This window comes from Amblyomma americanum, chromosome 10 (assembly GCF_052857255.1).
Source record: "Amblyomma americanum isolate KBUSLIRL-KWMA chromosome 10, ASM5285725v1, whole genome shotgun sequence".
Classification (NCBI taxonomy): Eukaryota; Metazoa; Arthropoda; class Arachnida; order Ixodida; family Ixodidae; genus Amblyomma; species Amblyomma americanum.
The window spans coordinates 53,669,295-53,683,227 of record NC_135506.1 but is presented as its reverse complement, the minus strand read 5'-3'; the positions used below and the strand labels follow the sequence as shown (position 1 = coordinate 53,683,227).

Below are 13,933 nucleotides of genomic sequence, written 5' to 3'. Positions count from 1 at the left end.
CGGAAAGAATGACGATTCCCATTGGACGCTCGGTCACCACGGGCTATGGACCTCCTTCACACCCCGCGACGTCACGAAGATGCGGTGGCGCTGATGTTTTAGCAGAGACTTTCGCATGGTAGGCAAAACAGGTTCCGCTTGCCCGTGCCTACCGCAGCTGCCGCAGCTACCGGCGACTGCTTCAAGCCTGTGCACTGCAGAAACAGCATGTATTGACCAGGTGCGTCACTGCTGGATCCGCGTAGTAGCATAAAAGAATATTAATTTAGCCTCGATAGGTTTCTCGCGCATAAATACCGCATGCTAACAGGCATTGGGCCACGGTAGTAAAGCGCGAAGTCTGGGAGTCGATAGGCCCTGCCACTCAATGCACTTAATAGCATGCAAGTTACTGCGTTCATTCACCTGAACTTCAGGATAGTAGGCTGATAATTGCTCAAGGAAAAAAAAAAGACATATGCAGCTGCACACGTACTTATCACCTTGAGCCGGAGTGCACGGGGCGCCGACAGGTTCACTCGCCCCCAAGGAATGCGTTTTTTTGTTAATAGCACCCCATGTTTTAATGGCGCGTTTTATGACATTTAATATTTACTTGAAACTGTTTCTTGATATGACGACGTAATTATTTCATTCGAGTAGAAAGAAGTCTGGTAAGTTGTGTCAATCTTGCGCGGTCGCGTTGGTGTGCTTAGAATAGCGTACCTTAAGTGTGCTAAACGCCATATGCTTTTTCATTGCATCATGCATGTGTCAAGTTTCATGAGGTAGTACATGATCGCGAAGCTTGTTTGGAACGAAGCAGCCGCAGGCGTGCTACTAACAGACACGTGGCGAGATTGAGAGGGGACGCGGCAATGAAAAGTGTTTTCGTTATTCATGCATGCGATATGTAACTAAACTTGGTGCAAATATGAAATTCCTACGCTAGTTTCAGTAATTCCTTTTATTTATACCTATACCTGGTGCAGTTCTGGGTAATTATAATTAACACTGTCGTCAAGTCCCGCCAAGATCTCAAATAATTGACTAGATAGTGCGCAGTTTTTTCATGCCAGCATGTACATAAAGCCCTGTTCTGTACGATGACGCGATTAGTTCTTTTTCTATATGATCAGTACTTATGCGTGCATAGTTACATGAAAACGTTTCTTATAAGAAATAACTAACACAGTACTGCACGTGTAGGGAAAAAAATCGAGAGATTTATTACGCTCCTCAACGTCTCAGGAATAGTTTGCGACAAATGGAATCATTTGATTTTCATGCGAATTAAGAAGGTGAGTGATCCAGTCGCAGAAAATGTGAGAGGTCACAAAACGAACCTTAAAGTTTATTCCCTCGTTTATGGCATCTTCGCTTTCGCTTTGGTCAAAGAAATGCGGCACTCAAATCAAAGAAATTACCTCACAATTTTTGACGACCACACTTCTAAAAAGCGTAATTTATAAATTTGTACTCAATATTTTGCTATAATTTTTCGTCACGAAACTAGACTTCAGGGATAGGAAAGAAAATAATTCTAGAAATCAAAAATTTTCACCAAATCGACTAGCTTAACAAGAGGACAAGTCGGCCTGGCTGGTGTGTGGTCATGCGGCTAAAAACAGCGCTAAGCGAGACAGGAGATCAGGGACACGACGCTGTCACCACTTTTCGCACAGCGCGACACGTAGGTATGTCAGCAGACGATGAGCGCATGTCTGCTCCGACGAAACAAGGCCAGCACTTCCCCTCACTATTGTCCCGAAGTAAAATCATTCCGGCTAGTGCAGAGTGTTAAAACTTGTTTTATTCAATGGCTAGCGCATAAATAAACGGCAGGAACGCTTTCTACATGTTTGCTACTAAACATATATACAATACAGTGGCAAACTATTTCTCTTTATAGGCCGCACGTGGCCAACGCGAGCTCGTGTACTTCAACAAATTACTAAGTTGGAAGCATCGACCATTGCTATGATTCGCAGAAACTGGAAACGCGCCTACAAGCCTTGAAAACCCGCGCTCAACACCTATCCGCGACGCCACTCCCCGACCTTTTGCCTACCACGAGCTCGCTAGCGACTGCAGCGCCACCTCGTTTGTTTACAAACATGGAGGAGGTCCATAGCGAAGCTACGGCTTTTACGAAGTAATCGCCGGGCCCCTTCAGCTTCGTTATAACGAGGTTCAACAGTATAATAGTTTTTCACTTCCACATGGTGAAATAAACACTGACTACAACACACGCACCCCCTCCACACACACACACACACACACACACACACACACACACACACACACACACACACACACACACACACACACACACACACACACACACACACACACACACACACACACACACACACGCACGCACGCACGCACGCACGCACGCACGCACGCACGCACGCACGCACGCACGCACGCACGCGCCCACACACACACACACACACACACACACACACACACACACACACACACACACACACACACACACACACACACACACACACACACACACACACACACACACACACACACACACACACACACACACACAAGCGTTTCCTTACGGACGTCGAGACGGACGCATCAAGTTCCCTACGCCAGCAACCGACGCGGGTAGAAAAAGATTTGCATGCATGACGACGACCGATGTATTGAAAAGTGAACAAAAAGCACACCGTTCGGTTGGTCCTCCGTCTCCTGGGATCGCAACTCTCGCCCGGGACAAAATGTTCCGCTTGATTTCGCTTTTCTGGCGCGCCAGCTCTCTCGAAAAGCTCTTGTGCACGTGTGATGACGGTCTTATATTTCGTAACGAACCGCTACTTCGCTCGAGCGCGGACACCGAGGAGCGCCTGGGATCCGCCGCAATTACGGCTGCTTCGCTGTTTTCTCCCGAGCTCAAACGAGCTGTCGGGGATTCTGGGGCATAAAGGTCCCGGAGATTATTGTGCGCCCCCCCCCCCCCCCCCCCCCCCTCTCATCGACTCAGTGCCTCTTCCCGTCTTGCTTCGATACAAGAACACTGCACTGAGCGCGAGATAATAATGCTGGGCCGTCGCCAGCTGTCGGCACGGCGCCGTCTTTTGGGATTCCGCTGTTCGTGGATGCAATTTTCCTTCACGGTTTTTATTTTGAGCGCGCAGAACGGTGTCGTAGCTCGGCAGGTTTTCACGATGTACCATTCGGACGGCATCTGCAGTTTTTTGTTTTTATTTCACTTGGCTCTCTTCTCTTTTCGAGTGCGTGACGCAGTGCGAGCTGCGGCTCCCTTTCCTGCACCAACGATTAAAAAAAAACTGCGCGCCCCCTCCCGCCTCACTTTTTATACGCTCGGAAACGGTAATCCCCTTTACAAACGGATGCAAAACCTGAAACGAGGTACGAACAGTCCCCGCGTCATTACCGTACAGCACTTCAGCTAAGCCCGTGTGTGCTAGCAGGCCGCATTGTTGATATCTTGGCGGCGTATGCTGAAAACTACATGTATCGCTCTTGCAAGTAGCTCTTTTTTTGTTTTTACTGAAATGGCCATTCAAAAATTGCGGGGCCGAGCCGCGGCTTGTGTGCGCCCCTCATTCTGTGGTTTCTTTGCAGAGTGGTGACACCCATCTTTGGATCGGCAGACCGCATTTTTGGCCGCACTGTTGGTTAACACCCTATACAACGGAGAGAAGGCTTCTTACATCGAGTCTGATATGAAACTTCGATGTTCGAACTCGGAGGGGATCACGAGGTAGTCGCGATATTTGGATGCTTATCTTTAATCTAGAATCGAGAATACATTCCGCCCGCACTATAGTCGGATACACAGCGGCTTCTCCCCGTCAGAGGACCCCCTTCCAGCCAATGGCGTCGGCCGATTCAATGAACCCTGCTAGTGTGACAAAGCAGGGAGTGGTAGATGAAAAGGGATAGTCCCGTCTCTCGGGGACAGGCCCCTTTCTCTATTGCGGCGCTCCTCCCTGAACAGTCCCCGCTAGCAGGGTCATTAGTTCGGCCGACGCTATTGGCGGGAAGGGGGTCCTCTGACGGGGAGAAGCCGCTGCGTTCTTGAGTTGTGTCCGACTGCATACGCTTATCCTGCTTCGCATCGAAGGCGAAGCGGACGGTGCTGTGGAACTATCCACTGCCTGCCAAAGGGGGACTAATTCTGTTACCAGAACACTGTCAATTGAATAATCGCAAATTGAAACCAGGGTATAGTTGGTTTCCGGAACACCTTCGGCAGCGAAGCACGCCACGCAAGGGCCGCTGGTAGACTTTAGTGAAGTTGGCTTCACCGCATGACGCGAGGCCGAAGGCCACCTTCAAGCGCACACCACTTCACCTCATTACGCGTTTTCTCAGCTGTAGCGCTGCAAGCAGGTTCCCAGGGCGGCACAATGACCGGAGAGCGCCGTTAGGAGAAGCGCCACTTGCAGGGGTGCGGCGCGTTGTTCGATATATCGAACGACCGCGAATTTGGAGTTCGATATACGGCGTGACTTTGCGATACCTTTGCACATGATTTTCAAACGGATAATCTTTGTGTTCGATATAGCCAATAATTCGAAATATCCGGGTTCTGTATATCCAGGCTTGACTGTATCGGACGCCTTCATGTGTCAAAGACGCGAAAGCGCTGGTTTCCACAAAAAATATTTTGCCGTTGCTATATGTGCACGTGCTCAAAAATGCCGGAGATGTCATCGCTCTGTAAAGGAACGCTAGATCGAGGCGCCGGTGCTCCCGCCTGGATGCATTGACCGCTATGTGTCAGTAAAAATAAAATCGAAAATTCGTTCCCAAATTGTTTCCGCTAGCGGAAATTCAAATTTCGCGTATTTACCCGGCTCGCTGGCGGTGACGGTCGCTTCCTTCGACGAGCCGGTAGGCAGCGCGAGAGAAAATTTCCGATTAGTGCCTTGCTTCCGGCAACATCCAGAACGTGTGTCGCGCCGGAATCCGAAACTATGTGCAGGACCTCTAGCGGTTCGGTTTTCCGCTGATCAGGCTGTCGGCAGGGCCGCGTGTTTCCGTTTGCTAGTTGCTACTGACAAGCACAGTGTTGCCAACGCCCGATATATAGACAGACAGACAGGTCGGCCGTGGGCACCATTGGGTTTGTCTGTAGCGGCTAGCAAACGGAAACACGCAGCCGGGCCTCACGTGTGTAGAAGGTGCGCTGCGTTATGACAGTTTATTTTCATTTGCCTCCAACGGCTGGTCGCGTTTTGTTAGGCGTCTGTTGCTTTGAGGTGCGCCCGCCTCGATGATAGTGACGGAACAACCGTCAAAAGAGCGACGAGGAACGACAGCAGATACATGAACGTTCCTTTATGCTTTTGCACAAATTGTGCTTTTTAGATTTTCGGGTGCATACAAACCGGCTGCGCGTTAGAATCGGGTAATTACGAAATGTCGTTTTTGTAGCAGCAGCAGGAGTAGCACTAGTAGTAGTAGTAGTAGTAGTAGTAGTAGTAGTAGTAGTAGTAGCAGTAGTAGTAGTACTACTAGTAGTAGTAGTACTAGTAGCAATGGCGGTCTGCGTGCATCTGTGCCGGTGCACGCAGGCCTGCTCTATTCTGCATAGCATTGTCACTGTGGTACGTAAGACAGTTAAGACGTGTTACGTATTAGGTTGTTAACTAGACGTGTTAACTAGCAATAAAAAAACGGTGATAACATGTCGTTTTTAGTAAGGACGCCGCGAGTTTGAATCCACTTGCGGGAAGATTTTTAAATCCTTTCTTTTTCGGTGATTATTTCGTCTTTTGATACCGGACAAACGTCAGCACAACCAGAAACAGCCAGATATACAAATCTTGCAGATAACAGTAATTTGACATAGTTGTCATGAGTTCCAACTTAACTATTCGATATTAGTTACCGAGACTGCTAGTTAACAGTTCTTCTCCACTATGCCGAAAGAGCGCTCTTCCAACTCGGAATGCCTGCTTTCATAAATTTTTGGCCGTCTTGTGTGGAACACCTAGAATACACACGGTTGTGAGGAGCTGAGAGCGGTTAGTATACACAGTGCGAAGCAGCCAGCACATTCCAGCTGCGACAACGCTGGCTTACATACACACAACGTGTAAATAAAAGGACTATATGCACCTAATTTTAATGCGCGTTTTCTTCTGTCACACGATGCGTTAGACATTAGAATGCACGGATTACGGGGTGGTGTTTGCCTACAACCGCTAAATGATTAATAATTGAGTATCTTCTCTCATGCTGTTTCGGTTTCGGTTTCACTGACCGGACAACGACTGTGACGTCAAGTTGATGCTTTGGTCACGTGATCCACTAGAAAAACCGTAATATAATCGCTGATATGCGGTTTTAATTCACTACGACATTTATTCCAGCCTCTTCGAAGACCTGGAATGACAAAAAAGCAATCACCTGTCAGCGACTTTGTTACATTTTTCTAATGGATCATGTGACCAAAACATCAGCTTGACGTGACAGGCGTCTTTCGGTGGATGGAACCGAAACGGCGTCAAGAATAGATTCAATTATACATTATTTAGCGGTCATACACGAATACCACAGGGTGCTCCATGTATACGAATGTCTAACGCATCGTCCGAAAGAAGAACACACGCAAGCAAAAATTTGGCGCTTACAGTCCTTTAAAACTTGCGAGAGAGCGAATTCGCGCTCTCACGCCATTGCGTCGCAGAAGCAGACGACGCGCCTAGCTCTGCGCCGTCGTCTGCTTCTAATATTGGAGAGCAGACGACACACACTCGGTGTGCAGTACGTCGCAGAAGAATTCCGCGCGTTGTTTATTATGCGGTCGCTCCTCTCATCAGGAGGTTGGCTGACGCCGGCTCTTTCCGCCGCCGCAGTGTTGCATGCGCGGTTTGAGCGAGACGGCGGAGGAGACGGGGGCGCGGAGGTTTCGCCCAGCTCTATCAGCTCATCCATCGCGGCGGAGGGAGAAGTGAGAGCCTCTGTGTGTGTCATCTCTCTATTTTCCCCTTTTGCATTCTGTGCGGAGCTGCTCATCGTGCGGCGCGTCATCTCTCTATTCCCCCTCTGCATTCTGTGCGGCGCCGGGTGGCGCGCGTTGGAACGGATGTGTCGACCGTCGGGGTCGGGGTACTGGTGGGAAGGGGTGTAACAGAGAATGAGGAAGTGAAGTGGTAGAAGGGCGGAGAATGAATGCCTCTGCCTTTCATCATTGATTTTGTTTAGCTCGGTTTTTTTTTTCTTCGTAGTTTGAACGCGTGCAAGCGCTTCCTCATTGTTGGGCCTCTGGCGCGCATATTCCGCCGGACGTCCGGGCGGGGAGTATAGTCGTAGTTTGTGGGCTTAATAGGTTTAGTCTAAACGCCGTCTGAATTCCCCAGTTTCTGGGGCTCTGGGTTGCCGTCGCCCATTTTGAGCCTACACCGCGTACGTAACACCGCTTGTACGTGGTGGAAACACCTCGGTCTTTCCTTTGCCATCGCGTCGTTGCCAGGGCCTGCTCAAGTGCAGTTCGTCTTTGATTTTTATTTTTTATTTCCACGGGCAGTTAGTTTCGCGGCCCGGGCCGCACTCCATGTGGCTTGGGCCAGACGCTTTCGATCAGTTTGTTCGAGGTTAAGTGGGACGAACGCGAGGCAGGCGGGACTGGGCGCTGTGCGTGGGATGGGTTTGTTGATCGACCGACGATCGGACAGGCGTCCGCTTCGTCCCGACGTCCGGACGTCGCCTAACCGTTCGACCCCCCCCCCCCCCCCTCTTGCCTCTCTTTCCTTCCGCCAACGCCCCCTCCTCCCTCTTTCGTTCACGTTTCTCCCTTTGTTTGTTTTATTTGGCAGTCTTCATTGAACCCAAGCAATCACAGATATCCACTGGACGGCCGACGGAGGTCCGTTTCGGATGTTCCGGACGTGCGCTGAACATCCACAAACAGCCGGTGTACGTCCGTCGGCCGTCCGATGGGAGTCCAAAGGTATACGTTTGTCTCGCCGTCGGACGACCGTTTGAGGACGTCCGTTGCCGGATCTTTCTCGGATATTTGCATATATGGTGCATGCATGCTTTTTTCACTCCCGCGAGGCAATAAAATGGAAAACAGTTTAATGTACAGCAGGCATATTTTATTGTCGTTGATGTACATAAGCAGAGGAGTGACTTATATTCGTAAAATATCTGACTTCAGGTGTGACAAGCTTGGAAAGCACGACCATAATCTTCCCACCCACAGAATTTCTGAAAAGACAAAGCAACAAACATCAGTCTTGTCAAACTCGTGCAAAAATGCAGTAGCCTAAGGAAACATCAACCAGTTAACAGAAGTGTTTACAGAGCACTCCTATTACAGATCAAGTTGTCAAGCAAGCATTTCACATCATAATTTATAGCCTTTTAATGAATGTAGAAAGAATAAGTATACTGACATTAAAATTTAGGTGTGTAGTATAACTTTTATATCATGCATGTTTTCTTACTGGTACTGCTATCACTAGACAATGACACTGTTTTACCAGATAACACCAAAGGAAGCTGAACGGCACCTCATGTCAACTGTTTCAAATCCAGTGTGACAGGAGTACAAATGCATTTACGTATTCAACAAATCTCGGAGCACAGCCAGTAGCGACTATGCTATCTTCTCCGTCGCCGTGGGAAAACAGATCATACAGGAAATAGTGAAATAGCACTAATTTTTCAACACATAAAACATGACATGAAAAGTAGTAGTTGAATGAAGCATAAAAAAACTGTGAAACTGATTATGACGAAAAGATTTTGAGCAAAAAGTGCACCTAAATCAGATTATCTATAGCGATGGTAGAAAGTGAACTGGCACAGTATATCACACATTTTGTGCGGCAAGGTTGTGATGTTTGCGGCTAACAAAGAAGCCATGACCTCGTGCTTTCAACCCCAGACTTTACGAACAAATGCTATATGATCCTGCTGCATTGCCCAAAAGTAATTTTCAAGCAGTGTACTACTCACCTTCATAGGCAACCACTTATGGCATTCACACTAAGCCTTCTTTCATCCAAAGTCAGCGCAGTACAGCATTCCAGCGCTCCAGAAGACCTTCAGGCGCTCCCTGCGTCTTTCGAATTGCTCAAGTGCCACACCACTTTTGTCCGCAGACCAAACAAAACCACGCTTTGGTAATAACAAAGATCTAAAGCAGCACCACGCTTCACAACAAAATGACAACGGCTGCGCAATGTTGACTGTTGGATTGGATTGGACTGGCCGCAAACTGACATACATGATGACGATGACAGGAGTACTTTTAAATAATGTATAGATTGGTTGTTTGTCTTTGCTATTCTGATCAACAATTCAAAATGCACCTCGGGGCAGTGTATAGTTCCTGTTCTGTTGTGGCTGTTGTCACAGGAACAATAGGAAATGCCTTGTGTGCTGGCTGGAACAGGCTATTCTAGGGATAAAATGACATTCCTGATATGACACTGTGTGGTGAAACGTCTTATTGCACCAGTTTAGAGTTTGACAATGCTTAGTGCACTAAATGTGGTTGAGGGATATGCGGCGCTTTTCTGTAGACTCCTTTGTTTTCTTCAGACTACAGGAATGATTTACAGTATGACACCTCCCTTGGTTCGAGCTTTTGATGGCATTGATCACTGTTAGGGGTCTTTCCACTGTCATTGGCATTTTGTGCTGTTTTCTTTGCTTAACACCCCGTCCGCCAGTCAGGTGTGATTGTAGCACCCCTCGCACCGTGCTCGGCTCGCAGGCCATGGCACGCAGCGCTGGACAAGAAAGTGGAAGTTGGGTTAGGCCACCGCTGCACGAACAGCGCTATGAAAGAAACAGCTCGAACCTTAATGCTGTCGGAACTGGTTCTTCCTCGCCTCAGCTCCAACATGATGTATGTTAACGTTATTTACTAGAAAGGGGATCTTGTAGCTTCGACGGTCACGAGGACTAGTTCAACACAGGTCTCGTTAGACGCATCAATCTGCGTCGTGCGCACAGTGCATTTATTCAGCACACCATGACGTTTAGATGTGTTGTATGTAGGGTAATGTATAAGACTACCTGCTCACACTCAGAGAGGTTTGAGTGGTGCTACACTTTTCTCTGATTTAAAGCAAATTAAAGCAAATACCAAAATAAAAATTGCTGAAAGTACATTGAATAAGTATGGCATGGCAGGTGTGGGCAAAACAGTGAGGAACTTTGTGTTGCTCCAAAACCTCAGCAGAGTTATTATTGCTTAAAAAATTCTGACTGTTTGCCATCGATGTCTTGCATATGTAATGGAGAGGATGCCCTGCGGGAAGGCCTCACAAACATACAAACATACCCCGGTGCTTTTTAGAGGGCACTTCTAGTGTAGTTGTGGGGCATTGGTAGAGAAACATGGTTACAAAATCAATGTGTGGCTTTAGGTTATGCTGGAACATGATGCTCACTTCTTTGCCTTCTTGCATTTTGGTAAAAGCTAGTCGAAGGAAGTTGAGGTAACCTTTTCATTTGACCCTGTTCTAATTTGCTTTTCTAATGACATCCACACCATCAATCGTGTGGGCGGGACCTAAGTACTCGGCATGTTGCACATTACCCTGCCAAACTTATCATCATCCATCTAGCATTCAGGTGCTTGCTAAATGCAGATGTCTGGTGTATCGTGCCTCAACTTTTGATTTACGCATACTTCTTTTTGATGATTTCTTTCGCACTTTGCTGCTGTCACTGAGGTGACCGACATCTGTGCTCTCTCATCTTGACACTTGCCTCTCTTACAATATCTGTTCATGTACTGTTGCTCTCCTCAAAGCTGATTTTATTCATTGAGAATCATTTAGTCTCACATGTCTATTTTAAAATGCTCTTTGTAGTGAGTTAAACAACCTGCATGCCTCACAAAGGTGTTAAGTTTTTTATGCCCTTCAGTCTCTGCACTGACGTTAAGTATTCCAAGAAGGTGTTAGCACTTTGGGGCATTTTGTGAGTAATGTGAACCAATTAAAATGGTCCGGTGCAGTAATTACAACTTTGCATAATCTCTGCAAATAAATTTTGTCAAGGAATTCATGGTGCACTGCCAAAGGCAGCCTACAGTCGTTTATCATCGATGTGATTAGTTACATAGGCATTTCACTTCACCTTCATACATGTCAGAAGTTGCCGAGTGGAAATTATAGAATAAAGTGAATAAAGCTTTCTTGTGAAATGTTACTCCTGTTGGCAGGCTTTGACCTTGCGGGATTAGTTGGTCGTGCATGGGCTTTTCACCTCTTTCTGTTATTTCTGCAAGGCAGTTCTAGCTTGCTCAGGTGCACGTTAACCATCTTGTTATGAATGTGTCAGTTCTCATCTCATACATGACCAAGCTCCATACGTGGTCATGCTGTGATTGCTGGTTTGTTGGTTTGCCTCATCTGCTCAGAATTGTTTACCCTCTGAAGACTGGATCGTTGGTTCCGGTGATTGCTGCACGTAATGCTTTGAACACTGATGTGTGTGTTCTGTTGTGATCCAGTAAACTTCATGATAAATGACTTGGTTTAGAAGGGGCATTCAAACACACACTCTCTGTTGGAGTTACTCTTTCTACTTGTGTGACACCTTCGTTGCGATTTCAACATTGCTGATGCTCTGCTATATGCTAAACAAGCCCAGTATGATGTGCTCATTGCATGCAATGCTTGGTTAATTATGTGCCATGGTGCTGCGTCTTTTAACCAGCATGCTGACTTGTGTTGCTCTCTTGTCGATTCCGTACAAGGAAACTGAACAGCATTGCCATTTAATCCTTCGATGTCCTGATGCAATAGGACTTGTGGAAAGTGACATGAGGCCGATCTGAGAGAAGCTCCTCATTGTGTGCACCGTGGCTCAACTTTTTTCCACGTTTAACTGTTGGACTAAATCTTGCTGAATTTTCTCCCGCGATAACTGTTAGACTTAAGTGGCTTTTAGTTTCTTGAGTCAGATTTGCTGGTATGGCAACCTGGTAGCTTCTGTTTTAAAGCCCTTTACCTCTGCCTTGTTGTGACTAATTTTTCCTAACCTTCTGCCAGGTGGCTTGCCAGTCATTGCCCTGAATGTTTGTGAGGCTCTTTACATAAGCTTCGCATGTGCAGGTCTTTGCACTTCCTGCTATTTTGCAGTTAAAAGTTGCAGTGCACATGATCAGAACTTGTCTGCTGGTCTGCTTTGTGTTGCCACTTGTTGCCTCTGGATCTGAGAAATGACGTTGACAAACTGTGTTATGGCACAGTTAGTTCGGAATGTAGCCGCTTGGAGCAAGTGAAGATGTCTTGATATTTTGGCAGCTTCTGCAGAATGTATCGTAGTCTCCTAGTTCAAAAGCCAAACAGCACATTGAATGTATCAATGCCATCGGTGCTTGTGTGCCTTTTTCTTTTCCTATTGCATTGAAACTGCATTGTTTTGAGTAGTGCAGATGCTTGAGCAGCTGTTTTCCTTGTTTGTGGTTTCTGTTGAGCTTGCGCTGGGGCTGCTTAACATCTGCACATGTTGTCTGTCGTAAAATGTTTACACTAGCTTTGTTGTTTTTCCCAGTGCATGAATACCTGATGCTAGAATTGGCATGAGTTTTGGTTGCGTTTAGGAGTGTTGTGAGAGCATAATGCTTCATTGTGTTCCAAGTGGAAAGCGAGACTTCTCATAATAAGTAGGAGTAAATAGGAATAAAAATATTTGTCCGCTTTTCCCTTTTCACTCGTTTCACAATGGGTGGAAAATCTTTGTGCAGCCTTCTCGCTGCTGTTTGTTTGTTTGCTTGGGTTCCTCGTGGATGCACCTGGCTGAAGCGTGGCGGTTGTGCAGCGTGGAATTGATTCCGGTGTTTCGTCTTCCTTGCCGCTGCCGCTTCCCAGCCATTCAGTGGCCTTCTCCTCCTTTTTTCCGTGCCGCTTCCGTCCTCTCAGGCTGGCTGGCTGTCGGAAGCAAACATTGGACAATGGTTGGGGGAGCAGGCGACTAAAATAGCTCCACCCCCATCGGCCTCCAGACGCCCACCCTTTCCACCTGCCTCCTTTTCCATCTCCCTCTTTTTTGCTGCATGAGCCAGCGCTGTCTTAGGCTTGCAAGAAGGTGGCTGTCATCAGCCGCGATCTGACGCAATCTGTCACTGTGCTGTAGATCCTGTCACCCTCTATTGTCTCGCGAAATTTATTACTGCAGTGCTGTTTCAAAAGCAAAATAAAAAAGACTAGCTTTCTGTTTCTCAAAGCATATGTTCCAAAATGCTTAGAATACAGTTTTGGCAGTATGAATGACGTGCTGTTGAACAAAGGTTTGCAGCGATTTCTATTGGCTGGAAACGTGTAATGACTGAAGCTGCCATGTCACCACCATCACTGCTGTCTCAAACAGGACAAATCTTAGAAACACATTCACGAAGCGTTTCGTTAATCATATTTCATTGGAAGCACTTTCTATGTTTGTATTTTTAGCCCCACTCCTCTCTGTAACACCTCGGTGTCTGCATAGAGTGTAAATAAACATGTGAAGCAAAAAGTAAGCAAATAAACAATAAATGAGCGGGTCAAAAGAAGCCATGGGAGGAAATTATTTGTTCGACGACATGCCCAAGCAAGCTCCTATAACAGAGTCTGTACATTAGTGTGTGCCTCCCTCTTAACTGTGTATTTTGTGTTGGGAGCATTCGTATGTGAAATGAACATCTATTGTGGCTTTGCTGCAGGAATGTGCAAGTGAAGTACATGGTTGGTTGAAACAGCATCTGATTTCGAACTCAAGGTTAAACCATATGGATGGTAATGTAAGTTGGGCAATCAAGTGACTCATTAATACAGTGAGAAATATTTAATTAGCTTTGATGTGTTGTAAAAGTGCTGTTGGTGATTGTAGCAGTGTCTTTGCAGAGCGCAAAAGAACAATGAATGCAATAATGCACATTGTGAAGAGTAAGTGAATTCTTTGCTTGAAATGAATGAACACTGCAGAAAGTTCAGAACTGTTATGGAGG

The 13,933-nt window shown here is 46.8% G+C and overlaps 1 protein-coding gene across 1 annotated transcript in view; it reads left to right on the top strand.

Moving 5' to 3' along the window:
* Window positions 1-13,933, top strand: part of Nca (neurocalcin homolog) — a 103,796-nt gene that overhangs the window by 12,381 nt on the left and 77,482 nt on the right. The window lies entirely within an intron of this gene.